Here is a 16,452-nt window from a genome sequence, read left to right as displayed (position 1 = left end):
AACTTTCCCAGAAAAACAAAAGATAGATGAATTCATTACCACCAGATCTGTCTTACAATAAATGCTAAAGAGTTTTCAAGTTGAAATGAAAGGAAGCTAATCAAAACTGTGAATAACATATGACAATATAAGTTCACTACTTAGGTAAGAATATAGTTCAACTCGGAATATTCTAATATTGTAATGAAGGGGTATAAACCACATTTAACTTGAGTATAAAAATTGAAAGACAAAAGTATTAAAATGATTATAGCTACAATAATTTGTTAAGGTACACACATTGTAAGAAGACATAAATTTTGAAATTAGCAACATAAAATATATGTTTTTGGGAGAAGTAAAAATATAAAATGTTTGTATATCATCAAAGTTAAGTTGTTATCAACTTAAAATAGATTGTCTTATGGATAAAATATTTTATGTAGGCCTCGTGGTAACCACAAGATAAAACCTTTAGTAGATAACCAAAAGATTGAAAGGAATCAAAGCATACTACTACAAAAGTCATCAAATCACAACAAAAAACAGAAAGAGAGGAGAAAAGGAAAAGAATTAAACAACAGAGCAAGTGACCACAGTAAATGTTATTTAGGATCAATTTAAGTGTGAATGAAATAAATCTCCAATCAAAAAGCATAGAACAATTGAGTCAATAAAGCAATAAGTTCAAGCTATAAGCTGTTTACATGAGATTCACGTTAGCTTTAAGGAAATATATAGGCTAAAAATAAAGGATCAGAAAGACATATTCCATGAAAATGATAATCGAAAATGAACAGGGAAGGTTACACTTGTATCAGTCCAAAGAGACTTTAAGTCAAAACAGTCGCAAGAAACAAAGAATGTCATAATATAATAATAACTCCAATTTTGCAGCAACCAAATAAATAAATAAATTCAACATTAATTAATCAGATAGATTACAGATAACAACACAAAAATAGTAGGGGATTTCAATATCCCACTCTCAACAATGTATATATCTTCTAGACAGAAAATTAAAAGAAATATCACACTTGAACAACATTACTGATCAAATACTTACAGAACATTACATACAGAACATTTCATCCAACAACAACAAAATATGTGTTTGCTTCCTTGTATTTGCTTCAAGTGCCTTGGAACATTTTTCAGGATAGATTAAATACAGGTCACAAAATAAGTATTAACAAATTTATGAAGACTGGAATCATACCAAGTAATTGCTCTAATCAAAATGATATAAAAGTACAAATTAATAAGAGGAGTAAATCTGAAAAATTCACAAATACATAGAAATTAAACAATTCATGTAGTAGTAACAAATAGTTAAAGAGGAAATCAAGAAGAAATTGAAAGAGAAATTAAAATATGTTAGGAGACGAAAGAAAATAGAAACACCACATACTAAAACTTAAAATTTATGGGATATAGCAAAATCAGTTCTGAGATGGAATTTTATAGTGATCAACATTACATATTAAGAGAAACGATTTCAAATTAACAACCTAACTTTATATCTCAAGGAACTAAAAGAGAACAATTTAAGCCCGAAGTTAATAGAAGAAAGAAACTAAAAATCTGAGGATACATAAATGAAATAGATACTAGAAAAACATGTCATTCTCAAACTCTTCCAAAAAATTGAAGAAGAAAGAACACTTCTGTTTTAGTCAGGTTTTTTGCTGCTGTGACTAAAAGATCTGAACAGAATGATTTTAGGGAAGAAAAGTTTATTTGAGGGCTCACAGTTTCAGAGGTCCATAGAAGGTTCCATTCTTTGGCTCAAGGTAAAGCTAAACATCATGGCAGAAGAGTGTGGCAGAGGGATGTGGTTCACATGATGATCAGAAAGCAGAGAGTCCACTTTCCACATACAGATATGTAACCCATAGCCTCACCCCCAATTCCCACCTCCTCCACCCACACTCCACCTATCTTCAGTTACCACCCAGTAAATTCCAGTTAATTCATTTCACTGAGCAGGTTAAGGCTCTTACAACCTAATCTTTTCCCATCTGAACCCTCTTACATTGTCTCACATGTAAATTTTTGGGAGATACCTCATAAACAAACCATAACAACTTTCAAACTAATTTTATCAGATCAAGATTAACCTAATACCAAAACCAGAAAAGATCCTACAAGAAAATTAGAAGTTAGTATCCCTGATGAACAACATGCAAAATCCTTAACTAAGTACTAGCAAATGGAATTCACTATCACACTAAAAGGATCACATAACATGATCATGTGGGATTTATCCTTCGGTGCAAGAGTCAATATATGCAACTTAGAAATGTGATATTTCTCATTAATAGAAGAAAAGGTAAAAATCATAAGCATTTGGAAAAATTCAAAGTCCTTTCATAATTAAAAATCTCAACAAATTAGATATAAAAGGAATGTACCTAGACATAATGAAGTACATATATGACAAGACTACTGATAATATCACTTAATGTCGAAAAGATGAAAGTTTTTCCTCTAAGATTAAGAACAAAGCAAGATGCTCAATCTTCCTACTTCTGTTCAACATATCACTGCAAGTTCTAACAGAGCAATTAGACAAGAGAAAGAAAATTGTCTTTGTGTACAGATGTCATGATCTTATACATAGAAAACCCTGAAGAGTACACCAAAAACTGTAATTACTAATTAGTGAATTCAGTAAAGTTGCTTGATACAAAATATATGTATAAAAAAGTCAGTTGTGTTTCTATGCATTAACAATGAACTATCTAAAAAAGAAATTTAAAAAACAATTTTATGTATAGTAACATCAAAAATAATAAAACAATTGGGAATAAATTCAACCTAGCAAGTAAAATATCTATATATTGAAAACTAGAAAACATAGAAAAAAGAAATTAAAGAAGACACAAATAAATGGAAATAATTCCCTAGCTTATGGATTTGAAGAATAAATACTGTTTCAGTGTCCCTAATTCATAAATGTATCTCTATCAAACTACAGGGGTATTTTTCAGAGACATAGAAAAAAATCCTAAAATTATTTTGAAATTACAAAAGACCCTCCAATAGTCAAAGCAATTTTACCAAGAGCGAAGCAAGTGGCATCACACTACCTGACTTCAAAATACACTACATAGCTATAGTAATCAAAACAGCATAGTACTGCCATAAAATCAGATAAATAAACCAATGGCACAGAATAGAGAGCTCACAAACAAATCCAAATATTTATGGTCAATTGATTTTTTTTTTATGGTACTGAGGAATTAACCCAGGAATGCTTTACCACTAAGCTATATACCTAACCGTTTTTATTGTTTTACTTTGATACAGAATCTCCCTAAATTGCTTAAGCTGGCCTTAAATTTGTAATCCTCTTGCCTCAGGCTCCTGAGTTGCTCGGATTACAGGTATATGCCAACGGGCCCAGCAGGTCAGTTGATTTTTTTTTTTTGGAAGTGGGGATTGAGCCCAGAGGTGCTTTGCCATTGAGTCACATTCCTTGCCATTTTTATTTTTATTTTGAGACAGAGTCTTGCTAAATTGCTGAGGCTGGCTTTGAACTTGTGATCCTCCTTTCTCAACCTCCCCAGTCTCTGGGATTACAGGTATGCACCACCACACCAGATAGGTCATTGATTTTTGAGAAAGATGCTAAGAACACCTTAGGGAAATGATAATATCTTCATTAAATGGTGCTGCAAAAACTGAATTTCCACATTCTGAAGAATAAAAGTGAACCCTTATCTCACACTGTATACAAAGATCAATTCAAATGGAATGAAAGTTTTAATGTAAGATCAAACATGTAAAATGGCTGGGAGAAGACACAGGGAAAAAGATTCTTAACAGTGGTCTATGCAATGACTTTTTTTGGAAATGTCCCCAAAAGTTCAGACAACAAAAGCAAAAATAGCAGATAAGATTGATCATTTACAAAGAATCTGCACAGCAAAGAAAGCAATAAAGAGAAGAGACAACCTACAGAATAGGTGAAAATATTTTCAAGCCATCCATCTGATGAGGAAATAATATCCAAAATATTAAAGGAACTAAAATTACTTAATAATAAGAAAACAAATAATTCAGTTAAAAAATGGGCAAATTACCTGAACAGACATTTTTTTAAAAAAGGTACAGAACTATACAACATGTCCAAGGGATATAAAAAAAGTTCAGTATCCCTGATCATCAGGAAAATGCAAATAAAAACCACAATTAGATATGACCTCACACATGTTAAAATAGTTATTATTGAAAAGACAAAAATAACAAAAATTGGTGAGGATGAAGAGAAAAGGAAACATTTGTACACTTTTTGTAGGAATTGAATAAGTATAGCTAGCATGGAAAACAATACAAATTTTCTTGAAAAAGTAAAACCAGAACTATCATATGATCCAGTCATCCCACTTCTTTTTACATATCCACAGGAAATGAAATTGGAATGCCAAAAAATACCTGCATTCCCATGATAAATGCAGCACTACTCTCAATAGCCAAAATTCTAATACCATTAGAAGGCTTGGTCTACTCACCATGACAGAAACCAATTAGTGGAGATGAAAGAAGATGGTAGTCAAAGAGCTTTATTGAGATGAGCTAGCTGATCAGAAAGTGACTGGACTATTGTTCTAAAGTCCATCTTAGCTAATAACTGTAAGTGAGGAGTTTATGTAGGAACTTTAAGGGAGTATAATTTTAACCACAGACAGATGGGCACCAAAAGTAATCATTAATTCTGCAGTGGTTCATTTATTTGAGGTACATTCAGACATCATCTGACAGTTGCCCAACATTTTAGGTTCTGTAAATCTAAAGAAATATTGCTGAATAGGTGGTCTTATGGTCAGTGTTTTTCTTGTTCCTCCTTAGAATAGCTGTCTCTAGCAATTGTATATATATGTATATTGTGTGTGTGTGTATTTTAAATAAACTTTTTTTATTTAAAATTTAAATTTTAAATAAACGAGAGGTTTATTTCATGAACTAGAAGTATACTCTACGGTATTTTGAGTAGGTCACCTTCAAGAGAGGAAATGGCACGGGATTATCCATGTGGCAGGTTTTCATATTTGATTTGTAAACTTTTCTCCTCACATATTATGTATTTGAAACTGTCACTGCAGTTTCCCACCATGAATTTATGCTACCCTGTCTAGCAGTTAATATCTTAATGATTTAGGTAGAATTTAATGCCAGGCAAAAGGCAGAGAACAATTTGCAAAGTACAAGTTAATCCAATAGGAGAACTCAAAATGGAGTCAACCTAAGTTTTCCACCAATGGATGAATGAATAATGAAAATGTGACATGTGTGTATGTATTTGTACACATACATAGGTGTGTGTAAATATGCATACATGTAATATATATATGCATGTGTGTATGTGTCTTATAAAAGAAGGAAATTTTGTTATTTGCAACAATATGGATCAACCTTGAGCACATTATACTAAGTGATATATAAGCCAGGCATAGAAAGACAAGCACGGTATGGTCTCATATGCAGAATGTAAAAATACCAAAGTTAAAGAAGCAGAGAATAGAATGGTAGCTGTGAATAGATAGGAAATGGAGAAAATTTGGTAATGTTGTTCAAAGGGTATAAAATTTCAGTTATATGAAATGAAAAAGTCCTGGAATAGTAATACACAACCTGGTGACTATAGTTATAATTTGCTCTAAAACTGAAAAAAGGGGCTGGGGAGATAGCTCAGTTGGTAGAGTGCTTGCCTTGCAAGCACAAGGCCCTGGGTTCAATCCCCAGCACCACAAAAAAAAAAAAAAAAAAAAAAAAAAAAAAAAAAACTGAAAAAAGATACTTTTCTTTATATGAAAATCTAAGGAACGTAATGATAGCCTCTTCCTTTATGATTATATCCTAAATATTGTTCAAATCCAAGAGTGGGTCTCAACTCCCTCAGGAGACTTTTCCATGAATGTCAGCCTTTAATGATCTCCTTTTTATAAACTAGTATACAGATTTATTCTTAACATTTCTCTAAAGGAATTATTTCTATTCTCCTCAAATAAATACTAGGTTTCTTATAGTTGAAAAAAATAGAAATTTCATTTATTTTATACTATATATAACAGAGAAACTTGGGGTTCCTTAAATGTCTATTGATGAGAGTGCTTGATATTATAAGAAGCTAGTCAGATGAGTGTCAAAATCTGATAGTTATTGAGGACGAAATTCAATGAAGTACCTCAGCATTGCAATTTAATTTGAAATAACACTTTCCCAGACATTTCAAATGTAGTTTTGCTGATATTCTAATTTCATTAAAATATGATTATATTTTTTAAATGTACAGAGAATATTTTAGAGTCTTTCAGTGTAACTTGGAAATTCATGAAATTTGGTCATTCTATTTTCCAAGGGAAGTAATTTTCACAGAGGTAGGGAAGGTTACCTTTGGGGTGACCAAATGAAATAAAAGAAACATTGATTAGAAGACCTGTAAAGAAAAATTCAAAGTGGTGTGTGAATAGTATTAAAAACTTGTAACAGACATTTCTCAAGTTTGTAGTAAAGAACAAACACCATTTCCTAGATCACAGTGAGATATTCAATAAAAATTGCATCTATTGTATTTCATTTTTACTTTGGAACAAGTCCAGTTCATAAAAATAGTGTAATATATCAAAACTAATTTTAATTACATTTTTCAACTGTAAATACAAAGGAATGAGTTGAGACAAAATAGACTCCCAGGGTTAATAGCCATTCTTCTGATGACTTCATTACATCTGAAGTATAGGTGTTAGGAAGCATATGATATTTCATAGTCAACTCTTAATGTAGGTTTTTCTTAACCAACCAATGAGAAGTGACAGGCCTCAGTGGACTTAATATTCAAATTATCTCTAAAATTCCCAGTGTCTTCCTCCAATTATTATAGGCAGAAAATTATATTGATGTGGTGGCAAGTGACTGGCTATCAGTTACTCCAAATAAAATAAAATAAATGTGGTTGACATTTTAATATTCTAAAATTTTAGATAAATAATTATGAGGCCATACTTCCCATTTATCAAATTAGACATTTAATCTGAAGATACTTGAAACTTATTAAGTGAAGAGTTGGCTTTCTACAGCAGTTTACCAAAGAAAAAATCATAACTAATTTTCTATTTCAAATAAAATAAGCTTAGTGATATGTTACTTCTTAATTGGCTTACAATTACTGATACAACATCTGAGTACTTATCAAGTGTTTGACTGAATACCTTTGAAGTTGTTTTTACTGGGACTGGGGTTATACCTCAGTGGTAGAGCACTTGCCCAGCAGTGTGAAGCACTGGGTTTGATCCTCAGCACTACATATAAGTAAATAAGCAAAGTCCATCTACAGCTATTAATTTTTTATTTTATTTTATTTTATTTTTATTTATTTATTTATTTTTTATTGTAAACAAATGGGATACATGTTGTTTCTCTGTTTGTACATGGCGTAAAGGCATACCATTTGTGTAATCATAAATTTACATAGAGTAATGTTGTTTGATTCATTCTGTTATTTTTTCCCTTCCCCCCACCCCTCCCACCCCTCTTTACCCTCTATACAGTAGTTCCTTCCTCCATACTTTCCCCCCTCCCTAACCCTAACTCTAACCCTAACACTAACCCTTCCCTCCCCCCCATTATGTGTCATCCTCCACTTATTAGCGATATCATTCCTCCTTTGGCTTTTTGAGATTGGCTTATCTCACTTAGCATGATATTCTCCAATTTCATCCATTTGCCTGCAAATGCCATAATTTTATCATTCTTTATGGCTGAGTAATATTCCATTGTATATATATACCACAGTTTCTTTATCCACTCATCAATTGAAGGGCATCTAGGTTGGTTCCACAGTCTGGCTATTGTGAATTGAGCAGCTATGAACATTGATGTGGCTGTGTCTCTGTAGTATGCTGATTTTAAGTCCTTTGGGTATAGGCCAAGGAGTGGGATAGCTGGGTCAAATGGAGGGTCCATTCCAAGTTTTCTAAGGAATCTCCACACTGCTTTCCAGAGTGGCTGCACTAATTTGCAGCCCCACCAGCAATGTATGAGTGTACCTTTCTCCCCACATCCTCGCCAACACCTGCTGTTGCTCGTATTCTTGATAATCGCCATTCTACTTGGGGTGAGATGGAATCTTAGGGTGGTTTTGATTTGCATTTCTCTTACTACTAGAGATGTTGAGCATTTTTCCATATGTTTGTTGATTGCTTGTAGATCTTCTTCTGTGAAGTGTCTATTCATTTCCTTAGCCCATTTGTCGACTGGATTATTTGAATTCTTGGAGTAGAGTTTTTTGAGTTCTTTATAGATTCTGGAGATTAGTGCTCTATCTGAAGTATGATTGGCAAAGATATTCTCCCACTCTGTAGGCTCTTTCTTCGCATTGCTGATAGTTTCCATTGCTGAGAGAAAGCTTTTTAGTTTGAATCTATCCCAGTGGTTGATTCTAGCTTTTATTTCTTGTGCTATGGGAGTCCTGTTAAGGAAGTCTGATCCTAGACCAACAAGGTGAAGATTTGGACCTACTTTTTCTTCTATAATCTGCAGGGTCTCTGGTCTGATTCCGAGGTCCTTAATCCATTTTGAGTTTAGTTTCGTGCATGGTGAGAGATATGGGTTTAGTTTCATTCTGTTGCATATGGATTTCCAATTCTCCCAGCACCATTTGTTGAAGAGGCTATCTTTTCTCCATTGCATATTTTTGGCCCCTTTGTCTAGTATGAGAAAATTGTATTTATTTGGGTTTGTGTCCGTGTCCTCTATTCTGTACCATTGATCTACCTTTCTATTTTGGTACCAATACCATGCCGTTTTTGTTACTATTGCTTTGTAGTAGAGTTGAAGATCTGGTATTGCAATACCCCCTGTTTCACTCTTCCTGCTAAGGATTGCTTTAGCTATTCTGGGTTTCTTATTCTTCCAGATGAATTTCATAATTGCTTGCTCTATTTCTGTAAGGTACGTCATTGGGATTTTAATTGGAATTGCATTGAATTTGTATAGCACTTTAGGTAGTATGGCCATTTTGACAATATTAATTCTTCCTATCCAAGAACATGGAAGATCTTTCCATCTTCTAAGGTGTTCTTTAATTTCTTTCTTTAGTGTTGTATAGTTCTCACTGTAGAGGTCTTTCATCTCTTTTGTGAGATTGATTCCCAAGTATTTTATTTTTTTCGAGGCTATTGTGAATGGGGTAGTTTTCCTAATTTCTCTTTCTGAAGATTCATCACTTATGTATAAAAATGCGTTGGATTTATGGGCATTGATCTTGTAACCTGCTACTTTACTGAATTCACTTATGAGTTCTAAAAGTTTTCTGGTGGAATTTCCAGGTTCCTCTAAATATATAATCATGTCACCAGTGAACAGGGATAGTTTGAGTTCCTCTTTTCCAATTCGTATCCCTTTAATTTCTTTGGTTTGTCTAATTGCTCTGGCCAGAGTCTCAAGAACGATGTTGAATAGAAGTGGTGAAAGAGGGCATCCCTGCCTTGTTCCAGTTTTTAGGGGGAATGCTTTCAGTTTTTCACCATTTAGAATGATATTGGCCATGGGCTTAGCATAAATGGCCTTTACAATGTTAAGGAATGTTCCCACTATCCCTATTTTTTCTAGTGTTTTGAGCATGAAGGGGTGCTGTATTTTATCAAATGCTTTTTCTGCATCTATTGAAATAATCATGTGATTCTTGACTTTAAGTCTATGAATATGGTGAATTACGTTTATTGATTTCCTGATGTTGAACCAACCTTGCATCCCTGGAATGAAGCCCACTTGATCATGGTGCACTATCTTTTTAATATGTTTTTGTATGCGATTTGCTAAAATTTTGTTGGGAATTTTTGCGTCAATGTTCATTAAGGATATTGGTCTGAAATTTTCTTTCCTTGATGAGTCTCTGTCTGGTTTAGGTATCAGTGTGATATTGGCTTCATAGAATGAGTTTGGGAGGGTTCCCTCCTCTTCTATTTTATGGAATACTTTGAGAAGTATTGGAATGAGCTCTTCTTTAAAGGTTTTGTAGAACTCGGCTGAGAACCCATCTGGTCCCGGACTTTTCTTTGTTGGTAGGCTTTTGATGACTTCTTCTATTTCAGTACTTGAAATTGGTCTATTTCAATTGTTTATGTCCTCCTCGTTCAGTTCAGGCAATTCATATGTCTCTAGAACCCTGTTGATGTCTTCAAAATTTTCTATTTTGTTGGAGTATAGATTTTCAAAATAGCTTCTAATTATGTTTTGTATTTCAATCCTGTCTGTTGTGATATTTCCTTGTTCATTCCGAATTTTAGTGATTTGGGTTTTCTCTCGTCTTCTCTTTGTTAGTGTGGCTAAAGTTTTATCAATTTTGTTTATTTTTTCGAAGAACCAACTATTTATTTTGTCAATTTTTTGTATTGTTTCTTTTGTTTCAATTTCATTGATTTCAGCTCTGAGTTTAACTATTTCCTGTCTTCTACTACTTTTGGTGTTGGTCTGTTCTTCTTTTTCTAGGGCTTTGAGCTGTAGTGTTAGGTCGTTTATTTGTTGAGTTTTACTTCTTTTATTAAATGCGCACCATGAAATAAATTTCCCTCTAAGTACTGCTTTCATAGTGTCCCAGAGATTTTGATATGATGTTTCTTTGTTCTCATTTACCTCTAAGAATTTTTTAATTTCCTTCCTAATATCTTCTGTTATCCATTCATCATGTAATAGCATATTGTTTAATCTCCAGATGTTGGAATACTTTCTGTGTTTTACTCTTTCATTTATTTCTAACTTCAATCCATTATGATCTGATAGAATACATGGTAGTGTCTCTATCTTCTTGTATTTGCTAACATTAGCTTTGTGGCATAATATATGATCTATTTTAGAGAAGGATCCATGTGCTGCTGAGAAGAAAGTGTATTCGCTCTTGGTTGGATGGTATATTCTATAAATGTCTGTTAAGTCTAAATTATTGATTGTGTTATTGAGATCTATGATTTCTTTGTTCAATTTTTGTCTGGAAGATCTGTCCAATGGTGAGAGAGGCGTGTTAAAATCACCTAGTATTATTGTGTTATGGTCTATTTGGTTTCTGAAATTGAGAAGGATTTGTTTGACATACATGGATGAGCCACTGTTTGGGGCATAGATGTTTATGATTGTTATGTCTTGCTGATTTATGCTTCCCTTAAGCAGTATGAAATGACCTTCTTTATCCCTTCTGACTAACTTTGGCTTGAAGTCCACATTATCGGAAATGAGGATGGATACTCCAGCTTTTCTGCTGAGTCCATGTGCATGGTATGTTTTTCCCCATCCTTTCACCTTTAGTCTATGGGTATCTTTTTCTATGAGGTGAGTCTCTTGCAGGCAACATATTGTTGGATCTTTCTTTTTAATCCAGTCTGCCAGTCTATGTCTTTTGATTGATGAATTCAGGCCATTAACATTCAGGGTTATTATAGAGAAATGATTTGGTTTCCCAGTCATTTGGTTCATTTTTTAAATTTTGTTTATTTATTTGTTTCACACAACTTGTTTCCTCCTTTATTTGACAATTCCTTTAGGATAATTCCTCCCTTTGCTGATTTGCTTCTTTGTTTTTCATCTCTTCCTCATGGAATATTTTGCTGACAATGTTCTGTAATGCTGGCTTTCTTTTTGTAAATTCTTTTAGCTTTTGTTTATCATGGAAGGATTTTATTTCATCGTCCAATTTGAAGGTAAGTTTTGCTGGGTATAAGATTCTTGGTTGGCATCCATTTTCTTTCAGAGCTTGAAAAATGTTGTTCCAGGCCCTTCTAGCTTTTAGGGTCTGGATTGAAAAGTCTGCTGATATCCGTATTGGTTTCCCCCTGAATGTAATTTGGTTCTTTTCTCTCACAGCCTTTAAAATTCTGTCTTTATTTTGTATGTTTGGTATTTTCATTATAATGTGCCTTGGTGTGGGTCTGTTGTAATTTTGTGTATTTGGAGTCCTATAAGCCTCTTGAACTTGATTTTCCATTTCATTCTTCAGATTTGGGAAATTTTCTGATATTATTTCATTGAATAAATTGTTCATTCCTTTGGCTTGTTTCTCTAGGCCTTCCTCAATCCCAATAATTCTTAAATTTGGCCTTTTCATGATATCCCATAGTTCTTGTAGATTCTGTTTATGATTTCTTACCATCTTCTCTGTTCAACTTTGTTTTCAAGGTTAAATATTTTGTCTTCAATGTCTGAGGTTCTGTCTTCCAGGTGTTCTATCCTATTGGATATGCTTTCTATGGAGTTCTTAATTTGGTTTATTGTTTCCTTCATGTCAAGGATTTCTGTTTGTTTTTCAATATCTCTAACTCTTTATTGAAATGATCTTTTGCTTCCTGTATTTGCTCTTTTAACTGTCGATTGGTGCGATCATTCAATGCTTGCATTTGCTCTTTCATCTCCTCGTTTGCTTCTCTGATCATTTTAATTATGTACATTCTGAACTCCTTTTCTGTCATTTCTTCTGCCATGCTGTCATTGGGTTTTATTGATGTAACATCTAGATTTGTTTGCAGCATTTTCTTTCCTTGTTTTCTCATATTGTTCAGGTATCAGTGGACCGCTGAGATATTGCAGATTTCCTCTATTGACTTACAATGTCCCTGAAGATTTCTATATATATCCCCCCTTAGCCTTCAGTAGGCTGAAGTCTTGGAGGAAGTTGATAATGCAGTGCTCCACAAGGAAGCTGCCTCTCTAGGAGTGGTGGCCTTCAGGTGGGGTATAATCCCTGCTAGTGGGCAGAGGTGCCTCCACTTGTTGACCAATGGTCATCCAAAGGGGACCTAGGCTGCGGGCTGAGGCAAGGCCTGTTTGGGCCTGAGTTTCTGGTTTTACCGTCCTTGTGGGGAAACCTCCCCCAGCAGGGAAGACTCACCCGGTGGGGAGGTCTCGCTGGTCAGTTCCCTCCAGAGGTTCCCCTCAATTTACAGCTACTGCCTGGGCTGGGCTGCCTTCCTCTGCAAAGTTCCCAGGGGCCCGGCCCTACCGCCTGGGCCTGGGAGCCTCACCCTTCCCAGATGAATCTCCTTAGGCTGCCCCTCCTCAGAGAATCTGCCCACAGGCCTGGAACCTTCGCTCCGCCCTAAGCCTGTCTCTGTGCGGCTCTTCCACCCAGAAGCCTCCTAGATCCTGGGACCCTGCTCTGCACCTAATCGCCTGGCTATGCGGCCCCTCCTCTGAGCAGCCACCTGGGGCCCCGAACAATCGCTCTGAGTCCCAGAGACCCACCACAGGCCTCTTCTTCCAGACAGCCGCCCAGTATTCCAGTGCGGTCACTAGGAGTCCAAGAAACTCACTTCGTGCCTCCTCCCACCAACCACCCGTAGCCCTGGGCAATCAATCACTCCGAGTCGAAGTGGCCGTCCCCTTTCCTCCTCCTTCTCCAGTTAACCCCCCGGGTGTTCAGGAGCGGTCGCTCTGAGTGGCTCTGAATCCACGTGACCCGCTGCACGTGTCCTCTGGGCAACCACCCGGAGCTCTGGTGCGGCCACTCAAGACCAAGCGACCCACCACGCTTCTCCTCCAGGCAGCCCCCCTGTGTTCAGGAGCTGTCCCTTTAAGTCCAAACAACTCACCATTCGCCTTCTCCTCTGAGCAGCCACCTGGAGCGCTAATGCAGTCACTGCGAGTCCAAAGGACCCGCCGCGCTCCTCCTCCTTCTCCTCCTACTCCTCCGGGCAGGCCCCGGGGTTCAGAAGTGGTCTGAGTCCAAACAGCTCGCCACGCAGCCCCTTCTCTGGCAACCGCCTATAGCTCTGGTGTAGTCACTCCGAATCCAAGCGGCCGCGCTCCTCTTCCTCCTCCTCGTCCTCAGGGCAGGCCCCGGGGTTCAGAAGCGCCGTTCTGAGTGCAAACAGCTCGCAGCGCAGCTTCTCCTCTGGCAACCGCCTGTAGCTCTGGTGCAGTCACTCCGAATCCAAGTGGCCACGTTCCTCCTCCTCCTCCTCAGGGCAGGCCCCAGTGTTCTGAGTCCACACAGCTCTCCTCGCCACTCCTCCCCTCGGCAGCCACTGGAGCCCCAGTGTTTGGTCCGAGTCCCAGCGCTGTGCCGAGCGGCCTCCTTTACGGCGCTTCCAGCTGTCCGAGTTCACTGCTCCCGCTTGCTTTATTTATAGCAGTAGATCAAAAGGGCGCTATTAATTTTTATTTTAAAAAACTCGTTTTTACTATATAAAAGGAGTTTGTTCTTTCTTGTTTGCTAGGGAAGAAATTTCAGCAGACTATTGTGTCTTTGGTTACACTGAAAGTCTACATAGTCATTCACTTAATGAAGTCATGAATTTGTCTTGCCAAGATGTAGAGTTAATCATTTCTTTTTAAGGTGAATGAGGAAACTAAGCATTCAGTAGTTGATTGATATGTCAGGGTTTCTGTAAAAGGTATGCTATAATCATGTATTCTTATCTTTCAAAAAAATGGAACATAATAAAAGTCTGACTTACAGGAAAGTCACAGAACCCATGTAAATCTGTGCAGGCCAACCAACCACCATACCATAGCCACGACATCAATGCCAGTGACAACTAACACTATTTGGACAGTTCCTATGTGTCAGATGCTATCATTTGAATTTTCAATTCATTAACTCATATACTCTTGACAGTACCCAATAAGATAGGTACTGTTTTTATCCTCATGGAGGTAACTTGCTAAAAGTCACACAATTAGCTGCTGAGTGCATATTAAAACACAAATTATAAATCTTTAGTTCCTAATAACTATGATTCATCATCAGAACACTGCAGAGAGCCCAAACCACAGGAGGGGCTTAATGATGTTCAGTGAGATTGATTAAATACTACCTTTATGAATTTGTACATTAAAAAGAAAGAAAGAACATCTTTGTCTATTATATGCAGAAATTCTAAATAATTTAAATTTGCTAAACTTGGAAAACAGAACAGAAAATTGTGAAAAGACAGAATGTATTCTTTTTGTATTCACTTGTCAAAAAATGTCTGTATACCATCTGTTTTAATCCCTGAATTAGACACTAGCCATAGAACCAGTATAATTCAGAAAGAGTCCCTCACTTTTCAGAGTTCACAGTGAAGCTCTTCTTCCACAGGTCTTTGTTAAACATTGTCTCCAGAATAAAATGATGTCTACAAAAACCCTTTCTAGGAAAATTGTTATTGAAGCAGAGTCTATTTCCTTTGCCTAAAATGGCTTTTATTCCTTTTCATACTGGTGAATACCAACTCATTTGTTCACCCTTCAATAATTTACTTAAATGTTATTTTCTCTGAAAAGACAGACTAATCACAATCCCTTCCTCCTTTGCAGTATTTCACAATATACACCAGTCATATATAGCACACAATATTGTGATTAATCAATTACCTCTTTGAAAGCAACAGTCCTTCTTATTGCTTGGCATAATGCCTTAGGATTAGTAGGTGCTTTTCTTAGGTTAGGAAGGAATCTGAGATGGGGATTCCAGTAGAAGTGATTTATTAGCAAAGTACTTCTCACAAATAGGAGACTGGGCGAAGCAGGACAAGGCCTGGGAGGAAGTCAAGCAAGGATGTATAAGACTTTAACCTTATCTCATAGAGTAACTTTGAAGTGAAATCAAAGCACCCACACATGCACCCAGAGGCATGTGTGTGAGCCAAGAGGCACCAGCAGTCCAAAGGCAGTCCTGTGGAAAACATGTAAAGTTGCTGGCTGTTGGAAGTGAAATCACACCAAAGCAGAGCTAAGATACACATATACATTGTAAAACTAATGTGGACACAGCAATAATGATACCTGCTACAGTGCTCAGTATTCATTTCATGAAATAAAAGGAGAGATCCAGTTTTAATTCAGGCCAAGGCTGTATACCTGGAGTAGGTTGCATGACTCGGAGTCGGGGTTTAGATATGAATGAAAAACCAGGGAGGGCTAATTAGAATATTGATATTAATCTCTTTTACCTTGCTGCTTCCTCATTCAATTTCCATCATATTATCACCAGCTCTCTCTACTGCTCACTGCTGGCTAAATCAGGTACTGCAAAGGAGCAGGCGCGTAAGTTAAGAATGGTACCTGACACAAGAAGTTCCTGAACTAGTCTAGGAAGATGATAGTCACAGTTTAGGTTCATGCCCACACATTCAAAGACTCTCTTTATTCAGAAGAAATGAAAATAATAGCAAGGTGGGTGGCTCATGCCTGTAATCCCAGCACCTCAGGAGCCAGAGGCAGGAGCATCGCAAGTTCAAAGCCAGCCTCAGCAAGTTAGCGAGGCCCTAAGCAACTTAGCAAGACCCTGTCACAAAATAAAAAAAAATAAATAAAAAGGGTTGGGGATGTGGCTCAGTGGTTAAGTGCCCCTGAGTTCAGTTCAATTCCCTATACCAAAAAAAAAAAAGGAATAAAATTCTGAAGAAAAGTCAAATTTAGAGCAATTTTTTTTTGTTTTGTTTTCTATTTTATTGTACAGGTCTCAGATTTCTGCTAGTCATAGGATTCCTTAATCAA

This window comes from Sciurus vulgaris (genome assembly GCF_902686455.1).
Source record: "Sciurus vulgaris genome assembly, chromosome: X".
In the NCBI taxonomy this organism is placed as follows: domain Eukaryota; kingdom Metazoa; phylum Chordata; class Mammalia; order Rodentia; family Sciuridae; genus Sciurus; species Sciurus vulgaris.
The sequence above is the reverse complement of the archived record's forward strand: the minus strand, read 5'-3'. Positions refer to the sequence as shown.